This window comes from Muscardinus avellanarius (assembly GCF_963383645.1).
Source record: "Muscardinus avellanarius genome assembly, chromosome: 13".
NCBI classification, from domain to species: Eukaryota; Metazoa; Chordata; class Mammalia; order Rodentia; family Gliridae; genus Muscardinus; species Muscardinus avellanarius.
The window spans coordinates 30,802,029-30,819,598 of NC_137799.1; the positions used below are offsets into that span (position 1 = coordinate 30,802,029).

General features: G+C 42.2%; 1 pseudogene across 1 annotated transcript in view; it reads left to right on the forward strand.

The window, feature by feature from the left end:
* The first annotated feature begins 7,777 nt into the window (after window positions 1–7,777).
* LOC308272139 (olfactory receptor 13F1-like) overlaps window positions 7,778–17,570 on the forward strand; it is a 57,677-nt pseudogene continuing 47,884 nt past the window's right edge. The window contains exon 1 of the transcript in view: window positions 7,778–8,600. The product of the transcript in view is annotated as an olfactory receptor 13F1-like (transcript). The remainder of the gene's footprint in view (window positions 8,601–17,570) is intronic.

Genomic DNA, 17,570 nt, shown 5'->3' on the forward strand with positions numbered 1-17,570 from the left:
AGTTAAAAATTACTAAAAGAAATTACAGAAGACTGAAATGGAATTTCTATATCTTTCTCATGGACTGAAAGATTCAATGTTATAAAGATGTCAGTTCTCTTTAATCTAATATTTAGGTCCAATACATTCAAAATCCCAGCAGGTGCATTGTGAAAATTGATGAATGTCAATACTTACCAAAAATATATGAATACCAATACTTACCAAACAATCTATAGTGAAGAAAAAATATAGAGGAGCAGAAATCAAGACGAGTTTTAAACCTGCAATTAATGGAACAGTGGTGAGGCACGGATAGAAAAACAACTGGAGACCAGAACCAGAGGTCCCAAATATGCCCATCTGCAATGAACTGATGTCAAATGTGGCATTGCAGTGCAGTGAGGAAGGGGTCTTTTCAATAAACTGTGATGAGTCAAATACTACCCATGTATTAAGAAATAAAAATGGCATAGACCAATGAATAAAACTGTGATCCTTTCAAGACCCCGGTAAGTCCTTATTGGACAGGAAACTAAAGGAAAAGAGTCTACAAAGAATGATTTGTTCTGGCTGAGACTGTCAGATGTAAGACAAGGGCAAGGGAATGAGCGAGAGTTCCTCTGTAAGGAAACAGGAGACTTCATTGTTTCCTTTCTGAGAAGGAGGCCAGAGAGCAGCAGAGAGGAAACAATGGAGAGAGAGAGAGTAAGAAAACTGGGAATAGAAAAATATTCCCACAGAAGTGGAGGTGTGCTATGACCAAAATTGATGTTAGTGGCCAGAAATGTCTATCATGAACCAATCTGGAAATAATCAGGGAAGTGTTTCATAGTTACCAAGAGTTAGGGTGCTAATATCTTGACCAACTGTGAAGAAAGTAGTATTTTTTTTCTGAGTCATTGTGGCCCAGGTTTGAGCAGCATATAGGCAAATACAGTTATAGGAATCAGGAAAATCATAAATCCTTCATGATTCTCTGAAATATTAGAGATGCCATGAAACTGGGATTGGGGAAGGAGAATTTATTTCTAATTTGAATTCATTTTAGCTGGGTATGGTGGTGTACACTTGGGAGGCTGACAGGAGGATCACAGGTTCTTCACCAGCCTTAGCACTTAGTGAGACCCTCCACAATGTAGTAAGACCCTGTTTAAAAAAATGAAATAAAATAAAATATTGCTAATACTCAGAAGTAGAATTTTCCAGGTCAAACTCCCAGTGCCACATACACTAAAAAGTTCATATTATCTGATAAATAAAAACATAAAAATTTTATATATTTATGGAATACCAGGTGATATTTCCATATATATGCAGATTGTATAATGTTCAAACAAGGATAAACATATTTCTATCCTCAAATATTATCATTTCACCATGAAAATGTTCAAAATTCCTTCTTGTAGCTTTTCAAAATGTACAATTCATTATAATGATCTGTAGTCATTCCACCATGCAATAGCGCACTAGAACTTGTTAATCTTTCCTAACTAGAACTTGGTACCCACTAACCAGTGTCTCCTCATTCTTCCCTTCTCCTTCATCTCTCCCCAGTCTCTGGGAACCACTATTCCACTCTCAATCTCTATGGGATTCATATTTTTAATACTCCACATTTGGGGGGTGAGTTTGAGCCAAGTTAATCTAAATTTGTGAGGGCTATGCATGGTAGAAATTATTATTCTCATTGTATGATTAGAAAACCAAATGCTAAAGAAATATAAAGCAATTTGCCTAATGATGCATACCAGTAAGTTAGAGGATGGTAATTAGAGCCCCAATCTCACACTTCAAGGACAGTGCTCTCATTTCTTATGGGGCATTATTGTTGGGGAGGCATCCATCTCTTGTAAAAGTACAAGTGACCATTGTCCTCTTTCCCCTCTGAGATACTACATTAAATGCTTAGGGCTAAGAGTTTATAACTTTTATTTCTTTTTTTTTTTGCATGTACCTGGCTATGAGTCAGTATTTTTTTTATTGGTGCACTGTATTCATACATCATAGTAGGATACATACTTTTGTAGACATACATGCACACTTTTCCCAGTCAACCCACACCCAATCCCCACCCCATTCTCTCCCTATCTCTCCTTCCCATGCTTGGCTTAGTAGTTGACATCTAGTATTATGGCAATTTATCTAAAATTAAAAATGATAATCTCACATAACAGTTTCATTTGTCTGATACCCAGCTTTTGATGACTTAAAGATAACATTTCAATATTTTTTTTTGCTTTCTTTCTTACCAGAGAATATTTTTTTTCTATTTTTTAGGTGAAACTATCATATATTTATATATTTATTTTTCAGAAAAAAATCTATCCTAATATGGAATATGGACTCTAGGTACCCAAAACGATCTTGAAAAAGAACAAAGCTAGAAGATATATTTTTTCTGATTTCAAACCATATAAAGCTACAATAATTGAAACAGTGTAGTACTATTCTAAAGGCAGATATATAAACCATTGGAGTTAAATAAAAGCCTAGAGCTAAATTCTTCCCTATATTGTCAAGTTATTTTTGACAAGGTTTCCACGAACATTTGGTGGTGGAAATATTAATCTTTTAACTAAATATTGTTAGAAAATAATAATTACATGGAAAAGAATAAAATTGGACCCTTACCTAATCCCATATACAAGTATTAACTCAAAATAGATAATAGACCTAAATATAAATCTTAAGACTATAAACTTTTAGGAGAAAATCTGGGTCATTAAACCTCACAACATTGAAATTGGCAGTGATTTCTTGGATATGATTTCAATGGCACAGGCAACAGAAGAGTGTACAAACTCCCTAAAAAAAATTGTATATCCAAAGACAATGTAAACAGAGTTAACAGTTACTAATAGAATTGAATAAAATATTTCCAATTGCTATATCTGAAGGTATATTAATATTCCAACTAGAAATCCTAAAGATTAACAACAATAAAGGCAAACAATACCCTTTAGAGATAGGTAAAAGACTAACATAAATAATGAATCTCCACAGATAACCAATCTTAGTTGTCTGTTGAATGGAAAATCTTGTTTCTCTAGTTCTGGAGTGTGTTACCTATTTCTTCTTTGTAGTTAATCTCTTTGAGTATTTTCTCTAGTGCTGGTTTTGAAGACATAAATTCCTTCAGTTTCTGTTTGTCATGGAAGCTTCTTATTTCTCCATCTAATTTGATAGAAAGTTTTGCTGGGTAGGAAATTTTTGGCTGGAAGTTGTTTTCTTTCAGAATTGGGAATATGTTACTCCAAGCCCTTCTGGCTCTCATAACTTGGTTTGGGAAGTCTGGAGTGATTCTAATTGGTTTGCCTCTGAATGTCACTTGGCCCTTTGCTTTTGTTGCCTTTAAGATTCTCTGCTTGTCTTCCACATTGGTCATTTTGACAATTATGTGGCGTGGGGATCCTCTTCTCCGATCCTGTCTAAAGGGAGTTCTATAAGTTTCCTGGACCTTTGTATCAACCTCTTGCTCTATGTTTGGAAAATTTTCTGCTATTACTTCCTTGAAGAGATTGTTGATCCCTTTGGTATCACTTTCTTTTCCCTCCTCTATTCCAATTATTCTTAGGTTAGCTCTCTTAAAATGAGCCCATATTTCTTCAATATCAGATTCCTGCTGTCGGATATTTTTTTCTAGATTAGAAACTATGCATTCATTTTTGGATTGCTCATCTTCTAAGAGCGAGATTCTGTTCTCCATGTGTTCTAATTGGTTGTTTGTGCTTTGAATTGAGGCCTTTACTTCATTAATTGCATCCTTTATCTCTTTTTGGCTCTCTCTGAGTTCTTTTCGAAGCACCTCTATTATTTCTACAGTTATTTTCCTGATTTGATCTTCTAGAAATCTCTGATTTTCAGTTTTATCGGGTTCTGATGTTGTGGGGTTGTGGGCATTTATTGCTCCAGTATTATTCCTCTTTCCCATGATTTCGGATGTTTGTGCCTTCTCTGGGTTCTTCTCTTGGGTCACTATGACTTCACTTAAGGTGTTCTGGATCTCGAGTCAGTAGTATTTCAGACCCCACTACTCCTTTACTGGGTTTTTATCACAGAGTCTCCGACCCAGAGAGTCGATAGAGGCTGCTTTAGACTGTGGGGGGTGCCAGGTTGCAAGTTCTCCTATGGTGTGATATCTCTGCCACCACCCCTCCCCCACTGGGTCAAGTCCCAGGGAATACAGTACTGGGATTTCTCCTCTGTGGCCTGCAATTTGACTCACTGTTCTTGAGTATGCAGATGTAGCTGTACTGGCCTCGCTGAATTCGGTGCTGCTGCCACCGGTGGCAATATGGCGCAGCTGCTACGCCCTCGGTTGTGGGGCTGGCGTTTTTCTTCTTGGTTTTTATTTCCACTCTGAATCCCTGCAGCGTGTGCTGAGTTCGGCCACTGGGAGCTTTAGATGTTCTCTGCGCGGAGAAATCCCGCCTGGCTGTTCCACAGTGGCTCACCTCGGCTTGCTGTAGCAGTCCCGCGAATTCGCCGGTGCCGCCGGCAGTATGGCGCTGCTGCCGCGTCTGCCACGTCCTCGGGCGTGAGGCCGGTGTATCTCCTCTGTGGCTCTGTTCTCAGTCCGCTTTCTCTCTGGAGCCTGGTGATTTTTTGTTTCACTGGTGATGGTGTTTTCTGGCTATGAAAGGCGCTGATTTTGTGGTAATGGAGATTTGTTGTTAGCGGGGCTCTTAAGCCCCGCTTTTCTCGGTCGCCATCTTCCCGGAAGTCCAACTTTTATTTCTTAATTCAACTTAATGTCATAATGTCTTAATTTACTTAATGTCATAGGTAAGATTGTAGATATAAATAATAAATTGAGGAATCTTCATATTTTTATGTTGCCACAGAGAATTATTTTGAATATTAACTCATTTTTAACGTACTAGAAACCATGTGCAAGACTTCCATATGGTGTTAAACGTATTCTGTGCATGCTACTACTCTACTCGCACAGTATGGAGCAGGTTACTAATAAGCTCACAGTCCAGTGATGGGAGGTGAGGAATATAACATATGTATGTGTCTGAGTGTAATATGCTTCACTAATACAACTTTGTACAAAGAATAAAGCTCTACTTAAAACTTTCATGTATTGTTTATTATTCAAAAACATTTATTATTTATTATTACCAGTTCCAAGACAGGAGGATTGAAGGTTTGTGGCCATCCTCAGCTACTTAGTGAGGCCCTCTGCAACTTAATGAGACCCTGTTTCCAAATAAATAATAAAAAATAGGGCTGAGGGTGTAGCTTGGAGGTAGAATGACCCCAGGTTCAATTCCCAGTATTGCAAAGAAAAAAAAAAGACTTTTAAATTATACCTTAGATGTTTTATACTTTTACTGGTTCATTGTAATTATACATTATAGTGTATCCTAGTGAGATTTAAACACACACACACACACACACACACACACACACACACACACACGTTTCTTAGTGTATTTCCCTCTGCATTCAACCCTGAAAACCCCACTTTCCTCCCCATACATATTAGTGAGATTGGCATTGATACTTTTGTTTATGCACATGACATTATTTGAACTGTTTTCTTTACTCTATCTTCCTTCTTCCCTTCCACATCTCCCTCCTCCAAACCTTACCATTAATACATTGTATATATTAGATTTGGTTAAATGAATCCAATAAACATTTAGTAAGAAATGACAATACAAATATTTTAGTAGGTAGTATAAGGGATCAAAAAGGAATCCTAATAAAAAATATTAAGTTTATACATAATTCCTAAAAGATGTATGTGTTGTTTGGTATAAATATATATAGTAAATCAGTAATCAAAATGACTTTAACATAAGTAAATCAGCAGATTTACATGCTTTGAAGTGTGCTTTTCTGAATTGTAGGCAAAGAATAAGCATCACTTATAAGTATGCACTTTATATTTAGACTTAAATTCTAGCTAATTTGCAAACAATGGAGAAAGGCAGGAGTCAGAAGGGAGTTTGCTACTAGTTTTCTAATTCTTACCTCATTGGTCTTGTCTTTAGCATCAGTAAATGTGACATTTTTGAAGCTCTCCCACCCAGTTTCTCTATTTACATCATATTTTTTGGTTCTTGTATTTTTCTTATCTTTACTTTGAATGAATAGAGGGTGATCTTCCTATGCCCTCCCAAATTGTTTGGGACTTTCCCAGGAACCTGGTCTTTATTGACCTCTTTTCTCTAGATAATGTTCCTGAGGAATTTTATCTTTGTAATTACAGTTCCAAGTATCACCCATATAGAGGCTAAAAATATCTGTGAACTTCTACTTCATAAATCTCCTGTGATCTAGAGTTGTACATCCTAACTGGATATTAATTGTCTCTCTCATGATGTCTCATGGGTACTTTGAATCCAACATAAGCATGAGGAACCATGGTTGGTTGCCATTTTAGAGCAGAAACTTGTGGTGGGAGATGCAGTGTTAGGAAATGAACTTGGAGAGGTAGGAAAGAATGGGTATAAAGCCTGTGTATGTTATGCTTCATTTGAGTTCTGTCTTAGAAAAGAGTAATTTTTTTTTTTTTTTTGTGGTACTGGGGTTCCTGGAAGCCCTTCTACCTCCGGGCTACACTGACAGACCTATTTTTACATTTTTTTTAAAAATTTGGAAACAGGGTCTCCTAAGCCAGCACGCAGGGCTGGCTTTGAACCTGAGCAATCCTCCTGTCTCTGCCTCCCAAGCGCGGGGATTACAAGCGTGCGCCACCACGCCCGGCAGAAAATAGTAATTTTAAGCATGTCTGTATATGTGATCAGTTGTGAGATATGCTGTAATTTGATTCAAGTGAGAAAGTATATAACTTGAAAAATGTTTTTATTTCTAAGAAAGAATGGGTTCAAGATTATTTTCATATTCAAACATTCACTCTTGAGGATAGAAATCAGGTGTTATTTGAGTGATTTTTAGGTATTTTTGGGCCTTTACTTATCTCCCTAGCCTTTTTTCTGACATTATTTAGAGTAAAATATATCCATCTGTCATATTAAACCATCTGAAAATTTGTGAAGTTAGTTTTACTTTTTGTGGTACTGGGGATTGAACCCAGGGAAATTCTAACTCTGGGTTACACCTCCAGTCCTATTTCATTCTATTTTTTATTTTCAGAGTCTCACTAGTTGCTGAGGTTATTCTTGCTAAGTTGCTGAGACTGGCCTCCAACTTGTGATCTTTCTGTCTCAGTCTCCAATTTACTGAGATGATAGGCATGTGCCACAACACTTGGCATGAAGTTATTTCTTATTGCAACTTTTTATTAACAAAAGAGCTCTCTGTCTAGCTAATTTTCCCTGATCCCAGTTGGGTCTAATGCATTTTTAGATAGATACAATTTTTCAGAACATCTTATTGAGCAGTTGTCTCTAACATGGAGTTACAGTTCTTTTATGTTTGTATCCCTAGGCATAAATATGTTGTGGTATTATAGTTATTTACTACTTTATTGCGTACTATATTTGATTATGCATTGCTGAGAGCAGATTTTGTATAAGTCAGCACCTGATCCTCAGTGTCCTATGGTGTATTCAATAAATGTCAAATAAATGGATGAATGAATAATTAATGTAATATTGCCAGTAATACTGACAGGAAGAAGTAGCTGTCAGGCACTTCTAACAAAAATTCTGAAAGTTGGCAGGGTTTAGAAATTTAAATATATAAAATATATACATTTATTCACTGCTACAGATTGAAAGGAGGGAATGAAATGGTCAAGAAAAACTATATAATCATTTCAAATATATTTTTCTGAGATTTCCATCTATGCATGGGCAGATGAACATAAAATAATAAAATGTCCAAACCAAATGGGACATCTGTAACAGGTTTTGTCTTCCTGGGGTTTTCTCACTATCCCAAAGTTAAGGTAATCATATTTGTGCTATGTCTGCTGATGTACCTGAGCACTCTGCTGGGCAATGTCATTCTGATCTCCATCACCATCCTGGATTCTCACCTGCACACTCCCATGTACTTCTTCCTCAGCAACCTCTTTTTTTCTGGACATCTGGTATACCTCTTCTGCTCTCACTCTGATGCTCATAAACTTTGTTTCATGGAAAAACACCATCTCATTCTCAGGATGTGCTTCTCAGATGTACTTCTCTCTTGCCAAGGGCTCCACTGAGTGTGTGCTCCTTTTCATGATGGCCTATGACCAGTATGTGGCCATCTGCAAGACCCTCATCATGAGCAGGAGGGTCTGTGTGCAGATCCCAGCTGGCTCCTAGGTGACAGACTGCCTTACTGCCCTGCTGGAAACAGTGCTTGTGCTGCAGCTGTCTCTCTGTGGCAATGCCATCATCAGTCATTTCACTTGTGAGATTTTGGCTGTCTTGAAACTGACTTGTGTAGATACATCCATGGTGCAGTTGATCATGCTGGTGATCAGTGTGCTGCTGCTTCCCATGCCAGTGCTACTCATCTGTATCTCTTATGCCTTCATCCTCTCCAGCATCCTGAGAATGAGCTCAGTGGATGGCCGAGGCAAAGCCTTTTCAACCTGTGCAACCCACCTGACTGTGGTAGTTCTACTCTATGGCATGGCTCTCTCCATGTACCTAAACCTCTTAGCTGTATATTCACAGGAAATAGATAAATTCATGGTTTTATTTTATGTGGCTTTGACTCTTATGTTGGAAATATGCATTTGCAGCCTAAGAAATAAAAAGCAGAATATAGTGTGAAAAAATTGCTTATTAGAAAGTTTTTAGCCGGGTATGGTGGCCCACACCTGTAATCCCAATACTTGACAAGCTGAGACAGATTACAGTTTTGATGCAAGCCTTAGCAACTTGTTTCAAAAGATATTGTTTAAAAATTAAAAATAGAAGCTGGGAGTGGTGGTTCACACTTGCAATCCCAGCATTTGGGAGGCTGAGACTGGAGGAGTGCAGTTTGTGGACAGCCTCAGCTACTTAGTGAGGCCCTCCGCAACTTAATAAGACCCTGTTTCAAAAAATAAAGAATAAAAAATAGGGCAAGGGGGTGTAGCTCAGAGGTCAAATGCTTCTGGGTTCCATCCCAAGACCCCCCCCCCCCAAATAATAATTAAAAATAAAAAGGGGATGGGAGGGAGTGTAGTTTGAAAGTAGAATGTGAGACCCCTGGAGAAACCAGACCCAGTAAGACGCTGGGTTCTGGGCGGGGGTCGCGGGCTGGGCACGCCAGATGGGGCCCGGGTCGCGGGACTCTGGGCCCCAGACCGAACTGCGCATAGCACTCCAGACCCCTGGAGAAACCAGGCCAAGTAAGACGCTGGGTTCCGGGCTGGGGTCGCGGGCTGGGCACGCCAGATGGGGCCCGGGCCGCGGGACTCTGGGCCCCAGGCAGAACTGCGAGTAGCACGCCAGATCCCTGGAGAAACCAGGCCCAGTAAGACGCTGGGTTCTGGGCAGGGGTCGCGCGCGGCGCACAAAAGCCGGGGCCTGGGTCGCGGGACCCTGGGCCCCGGCCGAACTGCGCATAGCATGCCAGACCCCTGGAGAAACCAGGCCCAGTAAGACGCTGGGTTCTGGGCGGGGGTCGCGGGCGGGGCACGCCTAATGGGGCCCGAGTCGCGGGACTCTGGGCCCCTGCCGAACTGCGCGTAGCACGCCAGACCCCTGGAGAAACCAGACCCAGTAAGACGCTGGGTTCTGGGCAGGGGTCGCGGGCTGGGCACGCCAGATGGGGCCCGGGTCGCGGGACTCTGGGCCCCAGGCCGAACTGCGAGTAGCACGCCAGACCCCTGGAGAAACAAGGCCCAGTAAGACGCTGGGTTCTGGGCGGGGGTCGAGCACAGGGCACGCCAGCTGGGGCCCGGATCGCGGGACTCTGGGTCCCGGCTGAACTGCGAGTAGCACGCCAGACCCCTGGAGAAACCGGGCCCAGAACAGAAAAAGATAAAGAAAAATATCGGAGAGGTGGTAAGAAAGCCGTTATGGATGCCAGGACACTGGAGATGCAGACAAAACTTATCTAAATGCACTGGAACTTATGGAAAAATTCGCCGTGAAAGAGGACTGCTATTTCTCTATATTGTTAAGAATCTCAGACATCACATATAAGGAGAGAGTTTAGCGGAGACCAAGGAGAAATGCGGTGTTGAAAGAGTTCTTCGCGATGGTGGTAGAGACTTGTATTCAGGAGAAGCAGAAACCGGATCTTACCAACTTTATTTTTTTGGAGAAATTACACCAAATGTCGAATGCTACCATCACGCATGCTTAGGAACACTGGACAACATTCAGAGTGAAAAAAGAGCCTGGGAAGGATTTGAAACGGTGGAGGCAGTGGCAATGCCAGTGGCCAATATTCGGGGGAGGCAGAGATCTGATACATTACAACTGGAACCTTTGAAATACTAACCACAGAGACAGTGATCGGAACCTGCTGAGGGGTTAGGCGGGCGCCGGGCCCAGTGGCCGACATCGGAGCTTGCTGTGAGTCAGGCCACTACTGAGGCCTCCGTGGCCGGGATTGGAACCTGCAGAGGGGTTAGACCGATGCTGGGGCCAGCGAGGCCGGCATTGGAGCCTGCCATGATGCAAGGCTTGTGCTAGGGCCTCCGAGGTCGGGTCCGGAACTTGCTGAGGGGTTAGGCCGGTGCTGGGGTCAGCGAGGCCGGCATCGGAGCCTGCCGTGAGGCAAGGCCAGTGTTGGGGCCCCCGAGGACGGGTCCGGAGCCTGCTGAGGGGTTAGGCCGGTGCTGGGGCCAGTGAGGCTGGCATCAGAGCCTGCCATGAGGCAAGGCCGGTACTTGGGCCTCCGAGGCCAGGATAAGAGCCTGCCGAGGGGTTAGGCCAGTGCTGGGGCCAGTGAGGCCGGCATCGGAGCCTGCCTTGAGGCAAGGCCGGTACTGGGGCCTCTAGGCCAGGATAAGAGCCTGCCGAGGGGTTAGGCCGGTGCTGGGGCCAGCGAGGCCGGCATCGGAGCCTGCCGTGAGGCAAGGCCGGTACTGGGGCCTCCGAGGCCAGGATAAGAGCTTGCCGAGGGGTTAGGCCGGTGCTGGGGCCAACGAGGCCGGCAGCTGAGCCTGCCGTGAGGCATGACCAGTGCTGGGGCCTCCGAGGCCGGGATCGGAGCATGCCGAGGGGTTAGGCCGGTGCTGGGGCCAGCGAGGCCGGCATCGGAGCCTGCCGTGAGGCAAGGCCGGTACTGGGGCCTCCGAGGCCAGGATAAGAGCCTGCCAAGGGGTTAGGCCGGTGCTGGGGCCAGCGAGGCCGGCATCGGAGCCTGCCTTGAGGCATGACCAGTGCTGGGGCCTCCGAGGCCGGGATCGGAGCCTGCCGAGGGGTTAGGCCGCTGTTGGGGCCAGCGAGGCCCGGCATCGGAGCCTGCCGTGAGGCAAGGCCGGTACTGGGGCCTCCGAGGCCAGGACAAGAGCCTGCCGAGGGTTTAGGCCGCTGCTGGGGCCAGTGAGGCCGGCATCGGAGCCTGCCTTGAGGCAAGGCCGGTACTGGGGCCTCGAGGCCAGGATAAGAGCCTGCCGAGGGGTTAGGCCGGTGCTGGGGCCAGCGAGGCCAGGATAAGAGCTTGCCGAGAGTTTAGGCCGGTGCTGGGGCCAACGAGGCCGGCAGCGGAGCCTGCCGTGAGGCATGACCAGTCCTGGGGCCTCCGAGGCCAGGATCGGAGCATGCCGAGGGGTTAGGCCGGTGCTGGGGCCAGCGAGGCCGGCATCGGAGCCTGCCGTGAGGCAAGGCCGGTACTGGGGCCTCCGAGGCCAGGATAAGAGCCTGCCAAGGGGTTAGGCCGGTGCTGGGGCCAGCGAGGCCGGCATCGGAGCCTGCCTTGAGGCATGACCAGTGCTGGGGTCTCCGAGGCCGGGATCGGAGCCTGCCGAGGGGTTAGGCCGGTGCTGGGGCCAGCGAGGCCGGCATCGGAGCCTGCCGTGAGGCATTACCAGTGTTGGGGCCTCCGAGGCCGGGATTGGAATCCTGCCAAGGGGTTAGACCGGTGCAGGGGCCAATGGCCAGCATCGGAGCCTGGCGTGAGGCAAGTTCACTCCTGCGGCCTCCAAGGTCGGGACCAAAGCCAGCTTAGGGGTTTGACCGGTTCAGGGGCCAGCGAGACCAGAACTGGGTCCTCCCATGAGGCAAGGCCGCTGCGTGAGCCAGCGAGGTCTGGATCAGTCCACTGAGTAGCCAGGCCAGTACTGGGACCATCAAGAGTGGGATTGGTACTTGCAACGCAGCATGCACAGAGAAATATCGCAGAAAATATAAATCAGACGCTTCTCTTAATCAGCAATAACTAGGAGGAAAAGGGCAACAGGAAGAGGTTGAGCTATAGAAAGGGCCCTATAGTGAAGCAACTAATGTGATCAATCAGAGGGTATGTAATACTGGAGGACGGAGCCTCTTTAAAATGCAGGAGGTACATAAACAAATGTATCAAAGTAAATCACCAAAGAAGTGTGGGATGGAGGGAGGGGGAGGGAATGGGACGGGGGCTGGAGGAGGGCTAATTGGATGATGTGTGCTTGTATATCCTCTCAAGTCTTGTACTCCAATGTGATTGATATATGACTACAATGCACCAATTTAAAAAATAAATTAATTAAAAAAAAATAAAAAAAAATAAAACACACACACACACACACACAAAAAAAAAAAGAAAGTAGAATGTCCCTGGTTCATTACCTGGTATAAATAAATAAATAAAAAATTCATTTTGTGCTCTTAATTCTCATTGGTAAAAAATCAATAAACATTACTATAAGTTATTTTAGAGGTCAATATACTTCAAAATGTTGGCATAATGGGGCTAGATACCTATAAAATGAGATGTGCAACTTTCCAAGTTCCTTCTTTAAGTACTAAAACTCTTAGGTAACATAAAGTCAGTGTAAATAAATCTGTATAAATTATTTTTTGTTGGTACTGGGGATTGAACCCAGGGACATTAGCCCTCTGAATTATATCCCAAGCCCTATTTTTATTTTGAAGCAAGATCTTGCTAAGTTGCTGAGTCTGACCTTGAACCTGTGATTTTCCTGTTTCAGCCTCCCAAGCACTGGGATTACAGGCCTGTGCCATGATGCCTGGCTTGAGCTTTTGTATAAATAAGTAAGATGATGTGAAATTTTATTTTTCAATTAGTTTTATAAAGACCAAAACCAATCAATTTTAAATATCGTTAGGTCAACTGTTGAGTATTCAAAATGTAAAACATGCAATATGCAAATGTCATTACATTAATAAGTTATTGACCTTACTATGACTAGCTTATTTTTCAGAATAGCTAACTTTGATGGAAACAATTGCATGTTTTATAAATGTGTGACTGTGTATTGCATGTGTGAATCTATATTTTCATGTAGCTGAATATGTGTGATGTGAATGTCTTGGGGTAGAGAAGTGCTTAGCAGGCTAGCAGAATCAGAGTTAATGGTAAGTTATCGATCTTAGGAGATATCATGCTTTGAACTCAGTTATCATTAAATAAGCAATGAAGCTGGCTCTTGTATTTCTGCAGATATACCGATATTGAGATGCACCCCTAGTAATGACAGGCAGAAGAGAGAGAAAGGTAAGGTGGAAGGGCTGTAGGCTGTAGAACAAGGATTATGATGATACTTTATTCTTTTCTTCTTTTGAATTTGCTTAGACCGAGGGCTTGATGTTTAAGTGTCAGGAAGAAATGTGATGTGTAACTTTGGGAACATTTTTGTTAAAAAAGCATTTATTCATTCAAAAATATTTTATAAAACATATTAATCTCACTATCATATACAATTTGTCTATAACAATTAAAAATATTCCATGAAGCTTTTTAAAATTAAAAAAATATTTTTATGTGGAACATATTAAAAATGGCATACATTCAGACTGTGCTTGGTGACCTCTCCCCCTTTTTCTTTCCCCCACTCCCAACAATGAATGTCCAGGTTAACTATGCTATATTCATAGTTTTACACATATTTGGATGTAGCCCCTCCATTAATCAACCTCAGCCTTCTTCTCCTATCCTTCCATTCTAGCTTTGTTGAGGTTTCTCCTCCATTATTTGGAGTCCCTCTAGTATTCCTGATACTCCCTATTTTGGGCATATTAGAGAAGACATGTCTCTTTTCTTTCTGTGCTTGGCTGATCTCACTTAACATAATGTTTTCCAGGTCTTTCCATATTCTTGTGAATGATGTGATTTTGTTCTTTGTTTTAGCTGAGTAGAATTCCATTGTGTGTATTTCCCATAATTTTGCAATCCATTCTTCTCTTGATAGAGACCTGGGTTGGTTCCATAGTTTGGAACTTGTGCTGACCACTCTGATAAAGAGCTAATATCCAGAATATACAAAGAGCTCAAAAGACTCTACACTAGCAAAACAAATAACCCAATCAAGAAACGGGCAATTGAACTGAATAGACACTTCACAAAAGAAGAGATACAAATGGCCAATAGATACATTAAGAGATGTTCAGTATCACTAGCCATCAGGGAGATGTAAATCAAAACTACGCTGAGATTCCATCTAAGCCCAATCAGAGTGGCAAGCATAAATAAATCAAATAACAACAAATTCTGGCAAGGATGTGGGGAAAGGCAGTGTGAAGATTCCTTGGAAAACTGGGAATAGACCCACTATATGATCTGGCTATACCACTCCTGGGTATTTTTCCAAAGGGGTTGAAATCAGAGAATTACAGTAACATGAAACTTTTATATAACATCATTTTGATTGATCTCTAGAAGTTATAGTCTTTCAAAGAATTTCTCTGTGTCTTTCTGTCTCCCTCTCTCTTATTGATGTGAAATATTCAAATTTTTTTGTAGATATAATCTTTAAATTGAACTGTAAAGAAATAATAGGAGTTTGGTGTGCTGAGAAATGAGCACACCATTTTTTTTTGTTAGCAAATTCACAAAGGCAAGAAAAAAGAAAGTCTAGACTACTAACATTTACTTAAGGGATAACAGTGGAATGGCTTATTGAGGGCAGCTTGTCAAATATTGTATTATAGGAGACACAAATTTGGGTTTTATTCTTTGAAAATGAAAAGCTAGTGAAGATTTTCTTGTACTCTTGTGAATAGATCAGATTGTGATCTTAAGTTACAAAGGCTGGTCTAGGATAAAGACTGAAAGTATGGAGGTTTGGTGAAAATGGGAGAAATGAGCTAGCAAAACTTTGAAATAGTCCTCATAGTCTTGAGATAGCAAGAAGTTAAGTAATAGATTTATTGTCTTAGTGTTCCAGAATCTGAAACCCTGAGATCAAGTTCTTGGCAGGGTTGTAACCCTCAGAAGGTGCTCTGGAAGGCCCTCCTCTAGTCTTCTCTCTAACTGCCACTAGTTCTTTGATTTATGGCAGCATGAGCCCATTCATTATGTGGAATTCTCCTTGTGTGTGTCCCTGGGGCAAAACTTCCTCTTTTTATAAAGACACAGTCATACTGGATTAGGGCCCACCCTGATGACCTCATCTTAATTTGGTCATCATAATAGACCCTCTTACTGGATCTGCTCATATGTCCTTATATTGGGGTTGGGACTTTAACAACTTTTGGAGGAACACAATTCAATTAGTAACAGAAGTCAATGAGATGAAAAAGAAACAAGAAATACAGAGTTGTAGGATTTGAGTTTCTCTTAGATAAAGAGCAATAATCATAAAATATGATTCCATTGATTATAAGTAAAGATCTCCAATGTAGCCTTTGTTTGGATAAAGGGAGAAGCTTGAGAATGGTGACTCCACACAGGTAAGGTGTAAGTTGGTTGACTGCTTGATGATGCATGGACAGACACCCAAATGAAGACAGATTAGTGATCTAGGGAGGAACTCAGATGTATATTGGAAAATCCTTTATAAAGAGGTGGAAATTGGGGCATAAGTATGGGTAAAATTGTCTAGAGAGAAGTTTAAGGCAAATATCTCTAAAATGATTCATGGTTTCCTATAATTGGTCAAAACTGAGAGATGGGAGAAAGAACAGTACAATGAATTTGGCAGTGAAAAATTTCAATTTGATTTTTCTATACAAAGGTGAGTGATCTTAGTCAATTTCTTAAATATCTGAATCAAATTTTCTTTCTTATAAAATAAAAATGGTTATAACACCACAATGTATTTTTGAATATTAAGTAAGACAATATTATGGAGGCCAAGTCCTATTTATTTCCTGCCAGCTGGAGACCTAGATGGTGTAGTTCAAAGGCCTGAGAACCAGATAGCTAACGGTGTAGATTCCAGTCCACATCTACAACTGACTTTTTATTTCTTTGGCTTCAGACTCCCCTATGTGAATGTCCTCCCCATTGTCTTCATACTGGCCCCCTTCTCAACATGCTTAGTTTTGATACTTTAGACAAGGCTGTCCCACTCCACCCTGAACTGGTCCTGACACACTGTGATCTGTCTCGCCTCCTCAAAGTGCCCTTCTCACTCTTTTTAGGTCTCTCAGAGGATTCAGAACCCTCTTCACCTCTCTGACTCAGACACACACACACACACACACACACACACACACACACACACACACACGGAACCCTCCCCTTCTCCATGCTTTTCCCACCTGATTATTTAGGGCTTTGACAACCTCACTTCAGGCTACCTGCCCACTTCTCCTTTTGATGTGCAGACAGTGTTATATTTTTATTACCCTTTTTGTGTTCGTGTGTGTGTGTGTGTGTGTGTGTGTGTGTGTGTGTTACCAGAGATTGAGCCCAGAGGCCCTTTAGCATTGAGATACATCTCAAACTTACTTTGTTTTTATTTGTAGATAGGGTCTTGTTAAGTTGCCCAGGCTGACCACAAAATTGCAATCCTCCTTCCTCAACCTCCCAAGTCGCTGTGATTACATGTGTGTGGCACCATGCGTGGTCTTAACCTGTGTGTGTTCTAATGTCTTCAGTCAGTCAGCCTTCCTTTGCAGATATGATACTTAACTAAGTGCTGTTTTAATGTTTTAATGCTGTGTCTATGCCTCTTTTATCTAACTCAGGCTCTGAAAACTTTCTTCCACACTGATGTCTTCCTTACTCTGCTGATGCTCCAAACTATTATGATGGGCAGAGCAAGTAAGAATGCCCTCCTCAGCACTGCTGTGTGAATAAGACTTTTGCTGGGTGGGTAGCCTTTGAGCATAGATGCTCTTATCACCCAGTTCATACTGGGGTACTGATCCAGGTCATTCTACTACATATCATGAAAATATACGACATGATATTTTATAAAAATGACACTATACATTATTACTCACTAGTTATTTTGAATTTTTTTTTTGCAGTACTGGGGATGGAACCCAGGGTCATTTTACCTCTGAGCTACCCCAACAGCTCTATTTTTAATTCTTTATTTTGAAACAGGGTCTCACTGAGTTGCAAAGGGCCTCACTAAGTAGTAGCTGAGGCTGTCTGTGAACCACGATCCTCCCATCTCAGCCTCCCAAATGCTTGAATTACAAGCATGTGCCACCATGCTCGGCTTTGATTGTTTTTAATGAAAGAAAAATGTTTTAAAATGAGACTGTCCACTGCCTTGAAAGAGTGAAATTGTCAGTATCTGTTAATTATACAACTGATACATTTTCTCAGTAATTATTTACTAGAGAATAATATACCCTCTAATTTTTGTCTTACCCAGCCCGAATGATCTCTTCAAT